At 35.8% G+C, this 12,601-nt stretch overlaps 1 long non-coding RNA gene across 2 annotated transcripts; it reads right to left on the bottom strand.

Annotated features, from left to right (window-relative positions):
• Positions 1-319: 319 nt before the first annotated feature.
• LOC113294660 lies at positions 320-1,555 on the bottom strand. Of its 2 annotated transcripts, none has more exons than XR_003332673.1 (4): positions 1,435-1,555; positions 1,035-1,246; positions 856-944; positions 320-763 (listed from the first exon to the last, which is right to left on the bottom strand). It is a non-coding gene; the product is annotated as an uncharacterized LOC113294660 (long non-coding RNA). The 2 variants fall into 2 exon arrangements; XR_003332672.1 differs by having other exon boundaries at positions 1,035-1,249; positions 1,435-1,499.
• Positions 1,556-12,601: the final 11,046 nt, after the last annotated feature.

The raw sequence follows: 12,601 nt of genomic DNA, 5'->3' as shown, positions 1-12,601 counted from the left end.
TTTGCCTCAAAATGTCTTTTTTTAAAGACAAACACTTCCCCTCTTAAGGTAAAAAAAATCGCCTCCAATTAAAGAGAACAAGTTTGACTAATAATTTTGCCTTAGAAAACAAGTTTCTCACACAACTTCTTCAAAGAGATTTTTTTGGTCCCTAAATATTTTATTAAGGACTCTTTATTTGACTTAGAAAAGAATTTCAAAGACAAAATTATTCCTCTCTACAAGTTTTTATTTATTTATCACAAGTGAATATAATAAAAATTCAAGGTTTATTTGTTTTTTTTCTTACAATCATATAATCATAATCGATACCGAAAAAAAGAAAATTTAAGTTTTATTGCATCAAATATTTAAATCCAGGAAAAAGAAATCTAAAAACAATAAAATTACCGAAATTTAAATTCATCTAATTCCAAAAGCTAAAAACTTGAAACCATATAATCATAACTTGAACTATTCACCGTCCATTTGGTTGGTTTTGAACCAAATCCCGAGAAGGCATAACACTCATGTATGTTCTTTTAAATCTTCTTCAAAGAACCTCATTGTAAATATCATCTTTTTGCTCCCCATCAACGAAGCTTTTTTGTTGGACCTAAATCATTATACCCTATGTAAAAATTACATGTTAGTTTACAGGTTAATTGAACAAAGAAAAATAATTAAACAAATAATTCATTGTCATCTGGCATCTTCAAAATCAGTGATTCTTGCCTTTTGAATGGATCACCAAATGGAAGGTCTTCTTTTTCTTAGTCGCATCCTTTTTCCCAGAAAAATATTTAGAAAAATGTTAAAAACCAGTTGGTTTTCGGAAAACAAAATAGCAGTAGAAATTTGTAATTTACTTAATACCTGAAGCATTAAGAATCGTCTATCAAAAATGTATTACTCCAGATTGAGGTAGGCAGGCTGCTCTTGGTACAATCTGCACGAGTCCCTAGCTAATCAAGGAAAACGCAACATATTTCAGTAACTAAATATGATTTAGAATATTTGAATTGAAACAATCTAAAGAAAATGCTTTTTCCTACCGGTAACCGGCACCAAACCGAGATGGTCTCTCAAACCGTCACGAGTGCTCCGTAACAGATCGACACTTAATTAAGGAACACGATTATGATATCTATATCTTTGATATGACAGATACTGAATTGTTTGATTACACATCATTGAAAAGGGTCATCCAATTTCTAATCTTTGATGATACATGTATCCACCCGATTAAAGTGAACCCAGTGATCCACTGCTGTTAAACAATGAAGCGAACCAAGATCATATACCGTTTCAACCAGTTATCAAAAATTAAACCCAATCGAAGGCAGCTGCTCAATTCGCAAATCAATTAAAAAAAATCTAGAAATTCGTAAATCAATTAAAAAAAATCTAGAATATTCTAATTAACACAACTGAATGGGGAATGGTTTTTCCTACCAGCAACTTCATATATAGAAGTGACTATCATGGTCTCATAAACCGCCACCAAGTGGATCTCTGGCATCGATGATTGAATTCAGATATCGGGAGAGATGGAAAACTGGTTTGGTTGTGGTGGTGGTTGTGAGGGAGAGACGAAGATGACAGTGGTCTTACCATGAAAGGAAATGGTGTTTTAGCAGAGGATCGGTGAGAATGTGGGATGAGATGTAGAGAAGCAGGCGGAGAACATGATAGTAAATTTTAGGGTTTTTTTTTAATTTATTTCTGGATTAATGAGCGATCCGACGTTTAAGGGAGAGTACTAAGAGGCTTTGTCAAAAGAAGAAAAATCTAATTCGGGAATCCGGTTTGGTAAGCGGACTTTTTTAATATGTACGCTAAAATGTTTATAGGGTCTTGTTAATTTGTATACCCGTATACATGTTAAGATTCATTAAAATAATAATTATTTGCACTTGAAACATGATTTGTTTGTTTTATTGCAATGAAAACAACAATTCTTTGCATTGGGAACAAGGTTTGTTATTTTTAATATAAGAATAACCAATTTCTAGTAGAATAAGACAAAAAAACACAATTTCCAATGAACTAAAATAATTATTTATAAAACCTTAACATGTATACGGATATACAAATTAACAAAAGTCATGTTTATATAAGCTGGCAACAGGGTCGTGTTTAAATAGAGTTCGATTAACATACAGGCCTTTATTTCAGCACACTTGATCTTTTTTTTTCTGCTTTACCCTGTTTTTCCTTTTGCTCTTGTTTTTCTCTGCCCCGTACAGACGTCCAAAAAAAAAAAAAACCTTTAGACCATATAAAATATTCCTATAAAGAGGCTGTTATGTTAATTAATTGTTATTAATTATAATTAATAAAAAATAGTTAAAAATGGAAAAAATAATTTTATATAATAATAATATAATATAATCAAATTTAATTAAATTAAATTACTTTTTATTTACTTACAATCCAAAAGCTTTTTTATTTACTTACAATCAGATTAATTTTTTCCATAGATTAGGTATCGCTATTCAGAGAGGATTTGCAGCCCAGCTTGTTGCTAGGTTACCATCCAAAAGCTTTGTTTGAAACTACAATTGGTTTATTATTATTTATTATTTTGAAAAGACTAATAACAATTGTAAATATTCTCATCAAACCTCTCTGTTAAAAAGATGAATAACAATTTTAAATTAATTTCTCCAAAGCTCCAACGGTTTCCAAGATTATAGATCAGCTTCGCCAAATTAATGTCTATCCACTTCTGCAAAATTTTATTATGTATATCCTTCGGTTATATCTGATATCGTTTGACTTCACTTGTATTTCGATTCCAATGATTTATATGGTTATCTGTTAATTTAACTATATTTCCATTGACTTTACATGGTTTCAATTGTACGGGTCCATCTTAGCTAGCGCAAGTCGACCTCAGTCAGTTTCTTTCAAATTTTATTGGTTTGTCTATTCGTCCATTACTTAAACTGAATGTTTATCGATCTTAGACAATTCTCCCGTTATCTATCAATCTTTTCCAATATTGCTCTACCTCCATCAATTTCTTTTGGATTACATGGGTTTATATAGTTATCTTTAAATTCAAACCGAATTTCCATCAAGTTTACTTAGTTTCACTTTTCATATGTCATCTTAACCAATATTTGAGGCCTTACTCGATTTATTGGAAGGAATCACAACGATTGGTTTCTCCAATTATCATCAATTTAACCTATCGACTCAACCCGAATTTCCATCTATTTAACTTAATTTTGCTTGTTACCCGTCAATCTTACCTGATGTCGGCCGACCTAATTCAATTTTTCCCGAATTTCATTGATTTCTTGAATTACCTATCATTCCAACCAATTGTCCAATGACCTTAGGCAATTTCACCCGTTATCTACCAGTCTTATCCAATATCGCTCGACTTCACTAGATTTTTCATGTATTCCATTAGTTTAACGGTTTTCTATTGATTTGAACCGAATTATCACCGAGTTCACTTGATTTCACTTTTTATTCATCAACCTTACCTAATGTCGGTTGACCTCGATGGATTCCATCGATTTCTCCAGTTATATATCCTCAACCCAATGTCCATCGACCTTAGTCAATTTTACCCGTTATCTATCAATCTTGTTGCTCTACCTCATTTAACTTCTTATGGGTTCCATGGGTTTACATGGTTATCTATCAATTCAAACCAAATTTTCATCAACTTCACTTAATTAATTACACTTGATATCCGTCATCGGCCTTACTCAACTTCTCCCGAATTCCATATGTTTCTCCAGTTATCCGTAATTTTTTAATCGAATGTCCACTGACCTTAATTAGTCAATTTCACATGTTATTTATATATCTTATCCAATATCGCTCGACCTCACTAGATTTCTCCTAGATTTCATGAGTTTATATGGTTATCAATCAATTCATATCGAATTTCATCAACTTCGCTTTCGCTTGTTATCCGTCATCTTACCTGATACCAATCTGCCACATAATTTCTCCCGGATTCCACCCGTTTCTCCTATTATCATCAATGGAACCGAATATCCGTTGGCATCAATAATTTTCATCTGTTATCTACCAATATACCCGAACCCGATACCAGTCATATATTCATGACGCAAATCTAACATCCGCACATATCACTTAGAGATGGATCCGCATGATTTGAACCTGGCCAATGTGAAAACCAAAGACTATAAGATGGATCAACGGCAAACCAAAGATAATCAATTAGAAATGGATCCGCATGATTTAAACCAGGCCAATGGGAGTCCAATTTTCTTTTTAATCACGCGGATTTCCACCTTGTCCGATGAGGCAAAACTGCCGGGCAAAATATTATGGGGAACTTTTTTTAGCGGAAATTTGGCGCCTTAGTTCATTTTTTGCCGCGCAAATATTTTGGAAATCCAAGTTCTCACCTGCTTTATAACAATATAAATCAAAACTCGAGACCTAAAACTTAATTCCGTTATTCTCTCTTTCAGAAAACCAGACCTCTCACCACCATTCTTCTCCTCTTCCACTTCCATGACCTTTACTTTCTTTCTCCCGGACTGCCGAACGATTTCCACCAATCTTTTCTCGTACCTCTATCTCCCAGTTACCAACTCACACAAAATCCAGATGATGCTGGATTTCATAGTCTCAAAGAGATTTTTAGTCGACTCCTAACCCTTTTAGATCGATTTGATCACATACCCTTCAAATCTCCCAAATACAGGTTATGATGCCGGACTTCGTAGTCTTAGAGAGATTGTTAATTGATACTGTAAATTGAAAATTAGGGGTTTGACTGTATATGTTTTTCTCTACTGACAATTGGGTTCCAATTGAAGTTAGTTTCCTGTTCCATATCTCTATTTACAATCGCTTATAACCTATTTGAAAAAACTACTCTAAGAGTTTTCTCTCAGATTTGGTTAATTCGATGTTGATGAACTCGATTTATGTTTATGTTACAGATGGAGTTTGGATTCTTAATGAGGTCGTTTAGAGGGTAAGAAGATGAACCGGAGAATTTTATGACGACTTTTGGTTTCTCACCAGAAGATTTACAGACTCAATGGAGAATAAATTCGTGAATTGTGGATTGTACGAGTAATTTGCTGAATTGATAACTACTAACTAAGCACCGCCATCATATATTACCAAAACTAACAACTACGATCCATTTGACATGTATCCAGCCAATAGAAAGCTATTGCCTTTAATCGGAGGATTAAGTAGGCAAAACATCCAAATCACACAGATAGCTACCTTATCTGATTGTCTAATTAGCACCGAATCAAACCCATCTCAGTAGTTTTCTTTTCTTTACTTTTAATAAATTTTACCTTAGACTTGTAATGTAATAACTGATTCTACCACTTCATTTTGCAGGAGGAAAAAACTTAATGAAATGCAGGAGCCAACTTTGGATTGCAAAATCAAGATTCATATGTTGAGGAACCCAGGATGGGTAATATGTAGCCAACTTTAGTTGTATTCTTGCAGTTATTTCTGAATTGTCACTCTAATGAGTGAATTGATTGATTGCGTGAGACATTATGCCAAGATTTTCTTTATTATCCCATTTCTTAAGGCAATCACTTTCGTATTAAACCTGTAAGGTCTGACGAAGACTTGGTATAAAACTTTACCATGATTTGATGTTGTTGCTTGAGTTCGGATGGTGGTGAGTGATCATGTCATGGTGATCTATTCAGTGCAAGCCTATCAAATACTTTGGTTGCAGTGAGCACCCCTTTCTTCAGGTCTTTACTTTGAATTTCAATTTTTTGAGTGAATCTTTATTATAATTATAGTTGTAGTGGTGTTGACTCTAGTTGTGAGAATACGTGGGTGAATGATGCATTAGCCTTTTTATATTCTTTGGTTTGAGTTCTGAATTCTCCATATGTTTTAGTTCTCGAATCATCTGTTTTCTTACATTGCATTTGATACGTGTACTGGGTATTTGGGGTATAGTACTTTGTATGTAAAAAAGATTTTCTTTTTTTGGGGCTGTTCCTTGGGTATCTTTTTAGATCCCATTGTCTTAGGTTTGATAGTTATCTAAAGGTCGAATAATTCGTCAAATATGAGGTCGATCAGGTGTGGAAAATGAAACTTAACTTTCAAGATTGGATACTTCTGATACTAGTGATCACAATTATTGATTTACGTGTGCATGTGTATTTCATCTTCTTGGTATTCCTGTTTGTTCTTTGAATACCCTGTGGTTTTCTTGGGAAAACCTGTTCAAGGATTTATAATTTGAATCGCTAACTCATGAGACTTTTTGTTATATGTTTTCAGAACCCTTATGGAGCATTCTATATTATGATTTCTCGAAAGCCGGTATATTGGGTGTTGTTTGCATGATTGTGCAGGATATGGAGGGGAGTGATAATGATGCTGAGAGCTCAGATGAAGAAGACCCAACTCCTACTCCAAAGGTAAGCTTTCATTATTTTTTTTATTAACATGAGTAAGAGTTCTCTCTCTTTTCCAGGCAAATCATATCTTGATATTTTCTTACAGGAAAAGATGAGACCTACTGAAGGTGCTAACAAAAAGGCTAAAGTAGAGACTCCTCAGAAGTCAAGTAAAGATCTTTTATCATTTTGCTTGCTCGTTTGATTTTTACATTAGTAGAACATTCTCTAATGTTCTAATTTTCTGGAACTGTCAACATGTTTGCAGGTGCTGATGGCAAGAAAGCTGGTGTTATGCATCAAGGTACTTTAAACCCTAAGAAAGGAAAGACCCCTGCAAGTGGAGGCAACAAGTCAAGCAAATCGTCAAAATCTAGTGGGTCAGTTTCATGCAATTCTTGTAGCAAGTAAGCTACTGTCTTTGAATTTAAATTTCTATTCAAATCTGTGTAATGTCCATATATATTGGCTGTCAGCTAATTGGGCTTTTGTTTCTGTTTTTGCTCTCTTGCTGATTTGTTTGTTTTGTTTTTCTATGCAGGGTATTCGGGTGGGGAAAGAAAGCACAGGGGAGGGAAGAGTCTAGTCAAGAAACAGTTAACATCTTATTAAGAATGAACTGGGATCTGGAAACAGTATGCAAATACTCATTTTTGTTTTACCCTCGGTTTACTTAAAACTTCACTAGCATGTATGATTTTACCGAATAGAGACCACCATAGATCCATTGTACAAGAGCCTAAACTCCATGTCATCTGGGATAATTTCAGACGCTCTTGTGTAGGGCAAGTCCCCTGCTTGTTAGTTTAAAGAACGTCCGCAGAGGTTTGCAATGAGAATGGTAAACTTGGTTGTGTGCTGGCGATCTAATGCTTGATTTATAAGGGTAAGTCTCACTCTGTATGCCTAGAATTCCACGTCACCTGGGGTAATTTCATTGGCAGTGAGCCGACTCTTATGTTGGGACCTAATGGAGGCCAATTATGGTTTCAGTTTCTGTACACGGCTTATTGCCGAAGTCTGAAGCTGCTGAAGCTTTAGACACGAAAGATGGCTCTGGATTGAGCTTTTGCCTACACCTTTATTTTCTCTTGAACAAGCACTGGTTTGTTCAAGCACTGGTTTGATTATAGGTTTTGTGGATCAATCTCTTGAAAATCTTTATTTTCTCTTATCAGAGACTTAAGAGGCTTAATCCAGAAGGGAGCAATGATCAGATACAATCACCAGATTTGCATCACTAGCAGTCAGCAATTATTCTGTAAACGGTCATAGTTTGAGTCACGGAATATTCGGATTTGCAGACCACAATTTGTCTTGCCACTACAAAGTTTTAACGACAAAATTTCATATTTGCTTCGTATTCATTTAGATGACGAATCAACTTTTGTATTCATAAATATAAATAGATATAAGGACAAAAGTTACACGTTGTCAGCAATATTTTTTTCGGAGACCAATTTTTTCTCCGTCGGTAGAAAACAATCCATTTGCGACAACAATTTGTTTGGATACTAATAGTTCTAACGGCAAAATCCTTATTTGACGGGCATTCATTTCGGCAAAATCCTTATTTGACGGGTATTCATTTCGGCAAAAAACTAACTTTTATCAGTGTAAGATACATTCAGGGACAAAAGTCTTGGGTTGTTAGCAATAATATGTTTGGGGACTATAATTTTCCTTTGTCGCTGTAAACGAATTCCGTAACCGAAATAATTGGTCACAAAGAAATATTTAGAGGCGGAGACAGGATCGGTCACTATATTTGGTCACAAAAAATATATTTTGAGACGGAGACAGGATTGGTCACTATATTTGGTCACAAAAATTTTCTGTGACAACTTTACAGACTAAATTTATCTTTTGTCGCGAAAAGAATATATATGGTGACCAAAAAAATATTCCTCCCTAAACACTAGATTTGTAGACAAAATTTTATTGGTCACATAAAATTTGGTCACTAAACGTGTGTTTTGTTGTAGTGTCTACACTGAGCCGTGGAAGACGAGAGAACCATCATACGTGCAAAAGATTTCACACCACCACCAATCCAATGTCCAATCCTCAACGCCACAAATTACACAGTATGGGCCATGAGGATGAAGATACTGATGAAGATTTACAAGATTTGGGAGACGATCGAACCTGGAACGATGGATTTAGACAAAAACAATATTGCCATTGGATTATTGTTTCAAGATATACCGAAGTCTTTTGTTCTGCAAGTTCGTGAACAGGAAACTTCAAAGAATATATGGAATGCGATCAAAGTACGTAACCTCGGAGAAAATCGAGTTAAAGAAGCACGTTTACAAACCTTAATGTCTGAATTCGACAGAATAAAGATGAAAGAAACTGATACCATCGAGCGCTTTGCTGGAAAGCTATCAGAGATAGCCTCAAAAGCTGCGTCACTTGGACAATCTATTGATGAAAACAAACTGGTAAAGAAGTTTCTCAATAGTCTACCAAGATCCAAGTACATTCAAATCATAGCTTCTCCCGAACAAGTCTTAGATTTAAAGACGACAAGCTGAGAAGATATAATTGGGAGACTAAAAGCATATGAAGAGAGAATCCTTGATGAAGAAAACAATGGAGAGACTCAAGGAAAACTCTTGTACACGAACTCTTATCAACAAAGTTCTACGACAACGACAAGAGGAAGAGATCGTGGAAGAGGTGGTAGAGGAAGCAGAGGACGAGGAAGAGGAGGAACGTTCAAATCGCAAGATAGAACAACAAGTCAAATTGATCAAAACCAAGGAAAAGAAAGGAAGGACAAATCGAATATTATTTGCTTCAGATGTGATAAACCAGGACACTTCTCCTCTATATGTCCTGAAAGAATACAAAAAATACAAGAGGCAAACAAGAGTGAAACAGAAGAAACGAATACAGCTCATTTTATGCACGAACTGGTATTCTTAAACGAAGATAAATTAATACCAAAGAACTACGAAACTAAAGATGGTGAAGAAGGAGTTTGGTATTTAGATAACGGAGCCATCAATCACATGACTGGTAAGAGACACTATTTCTCTGAACTCAACGATAGAATCAAAGGAAAAGTGAAATTTGGAGATGGTTCTTATATAAAGATTGAAGGGAAAGGATCAATCCTATTTCAAAGCAAGACAGGTGAACAGAAGCTTGTCACAAACATCTACTACATTCCGAACTTAAAGAGGAACATCCTGAGTCTGGGACAAGCTACAGAAGTTGGATGTGATGTTAGAATACATCGACAATATCTAACTGTTCATAACCCCAATGGAAGGCTTCTGGTTAGAGTCTCATGATCACAGAATAGACTCTACAAGATAAGTCTTATGATTGGAAAACCAATGTGTCTAAACGTAAACCTTGAAGATCAGACATGGAAGTGGCACGCAAGATTAGGACACATAAGTTTCAAGACTATAAAGGCGATGTCTCAAAACGAGATGTTTCGAGTACTACCGCAGATAAACGAAGAATCAAGAATCTGCGAGTCATGTCTAGTTGGAAAACAAACACGCCAAAGTTTTCCAAAAGCAACGACATTCAGAGCTTCAAAACCATTAGAACTACTCAACGCCGATTTATGTGGTCCAATTACACCACAGACCCTTGCAAATAACAAATACATATTTGTTATTGTAGATGACTTCTCAAGATACATGTGGTCTATTCTTATGAAAGAAAAGAGTGAAGCATTTGATAGATTCAAAGCATTCAAGAATTTCATAGAAAATGAGTTAAAAGAAGAGATCAAAATGCTTAGAACGGATAGAGGAGGAAAGTTCACGTCATTAGAGTTCAACAAGTTATGTGAATCAAATGGAATTAAACGAAAACTCACAGCACCATATACACCACAATAAAACGGAGTGGTGGAGAGAAGAAACCGGACTCTAATGGAGATGACGAGAAGTTCATTAAAAGCTATGATGGTACCTAATTATCTATGGGGAGAAGCTGTACGACACTCCACATACCTAATAAACAGGATACCTACGAAAGCTCTTAACTACATGACTCCATATGAAAGTTTGCGTAAGAATAAGCCAAACCTAGGCCATTTAAGAGTGTTTGGATGCAGAGCATACGCAAAAGTCGATTCTACAACTCTTAAGAAGCTGGATGATCGATCACTGACTCTTGTGCATTTAGGAATTGAACCTGGATTCAAATCTTATAGGTTATACAATCCAACAACGAAGAGAGTGATAGTGAGTCGAGTTGTTGTATTTGATGAGAAAGCAAATTGGAACTGGAAAGAAACTATCGATGGACCAATAAGGGATCCAGGAATGTTTCACATGAGGTGGGGTGAAGTAATTGATGCAGGCGAAGGACCCATAATCACCAACACTGATGAAAACGACAATGATAATCAAGAAGAGGAAGAGAAGAACGAAAACGCAGAGAATAACGAAGAAGAAGAAGAAGAAAACGATGGAGCTCAAGTAGCTCAACCTATTCCACTGCGAAAATCAACAAGACAGATACATAAGACACAGTATTTGGAGGATTATATTCTTCAAGCCGTGGAAGAATGTGAGATAATGCTAATGTCTGTTAATGACGAACCAAGAAGCTTCAAGGAAGCAAAGATTTCGTCTAAATGGACACAAGCATGTAGAGAAGAAATTGTTTCAATCAACAGAAACAAGACCTGGTTTTTCGTTGATAAGCTAAGTGGGGTAAAAGTCATTGGTCTCAAGTGGATCTTCAAGATAAAACGAAATTCTGATGGTACTGTTAACAAATACAAAGCAAGGCTTGTAGCTAAAGGATACGTACAAGAATCAGGCATAGATTTTGATGAAGTCTCCGCACCAGTTGCTAAAATTGAAACAATACGCTTATTGATTGCAGAGGCAGCATCAAACTCATGGGAAATTCACCACTTAATAGTAATACAGCGTTCTTACATGGTGAATTGCGAGAAGATGTGTATGTAGATCAACCAGAAGGTTTCGAATTAAAGGGACAAGAACATAAAGTTTACAAGTTATCAAAATCTCTATATGGTCTAAGACAAGCCCCTCGAGCCTGGAACACAAAGTTAGATCAAATCTTAAAGGGAATTAGATTTGTTAAGTGTTCTAAGGAAACCTCCGTATACAGAAGAGAATAAAAGGGAACGCTTCTTGTGATTGCAGTCTAGGTATACGATCTATTTTTGACTGGCAACTCACTCAAGGTAATTAATGAGTTCAAGAAAGAAATATCATCAAAGTTTGAGATGTCAAATCTCGGAAAACTCACCTATTACCTTGGCATAAAAGTTCATCAAGGAGTAGATGGAATTCAGATCAAACAAGAATCATATGCAAGGAGAATTCTGAAAGAAGCAGGACTTGAAACTCGTAATCCAACAAAGATACCAATGGAGTTTGTACTTAAAGTTTCAAAGGCACAAAAGGAAACAGAGATTGATCCAACGTGTTATAGAAGAAACGTCGGTGTCTTAGATACTTGTTACACACGATACCAGACTTAGCTTTCTCGGTGGGAGTAGCTAGCCGTTACATGCAAAGTCCGCGCAAGTCTCATGGTGACATCATGAAGCAAATATTAAGGTACCTAAAGGGAACAATCACGTATGGATTGAAGTATGGTCGAGGAGGATCAAAGAAAATTATTGGATACAGTGATAGTAGCCATGACATTGACCAAGATGACGGAAGAAGTACGACAAGTCATATCTTCTATCTAGGAGATGCACCTATCACATGGTGCTCACAGATGCAAGACACAGTAGGTCTCTCATCATGCGAAGCCGAGTTCATGGCCGCAACGGAAGTAGATAAGCAAGCAATTTGGCTTCAAGATCTTTTAGGTGAAGTCAAAGGAAGAGAATCAGAACAAGTTCTCATCAAGATTGACAATAAATCTGCAATAGCACTCACAAAGAACCCTGTGTTTCATGGTAAGACTAAACACATCCACAAAAGATATCATTTTATACGGGAATGCATCGAGAAGGAGATCATCAACGTCGAGCACATACCAGGAACTGAGCAGAAAACGGATATATTGACTAAGGCATTAGCTCGGATCAAGTTTGGAGAGATGAGACAACTGATCGGAGTACAAGACATGTCACAAGAAAGGTTGAAGCTTAAAGGGGAGAGTGTTGGATAAACTTCAACATGAAGACCTAAGATAAATCTCTAACAAGTTGGTTAGGATAAGAAAAGGAAATTCATGTATTCCTAAGGGAATTAGGA

The sequence above is a fragment of the Papaver somniferum genome, chromosome 7, assembly GCF_003573695.1.
Source record: "Papaver somniferum cultivar HN1 chromosome 7, ASM357369v1, whole genome shotgun sequence".
Classification (NCBI taxonomy): Eukaryota; Viridiplantae; Streptophyta; class Magnoliopsida; order Ranunculales; family Papaveraceae; genus Papaver; species Papaver somniferum.
This window is presented reverse-complemented; position numbering and strand designations above follow the sequence as displayed.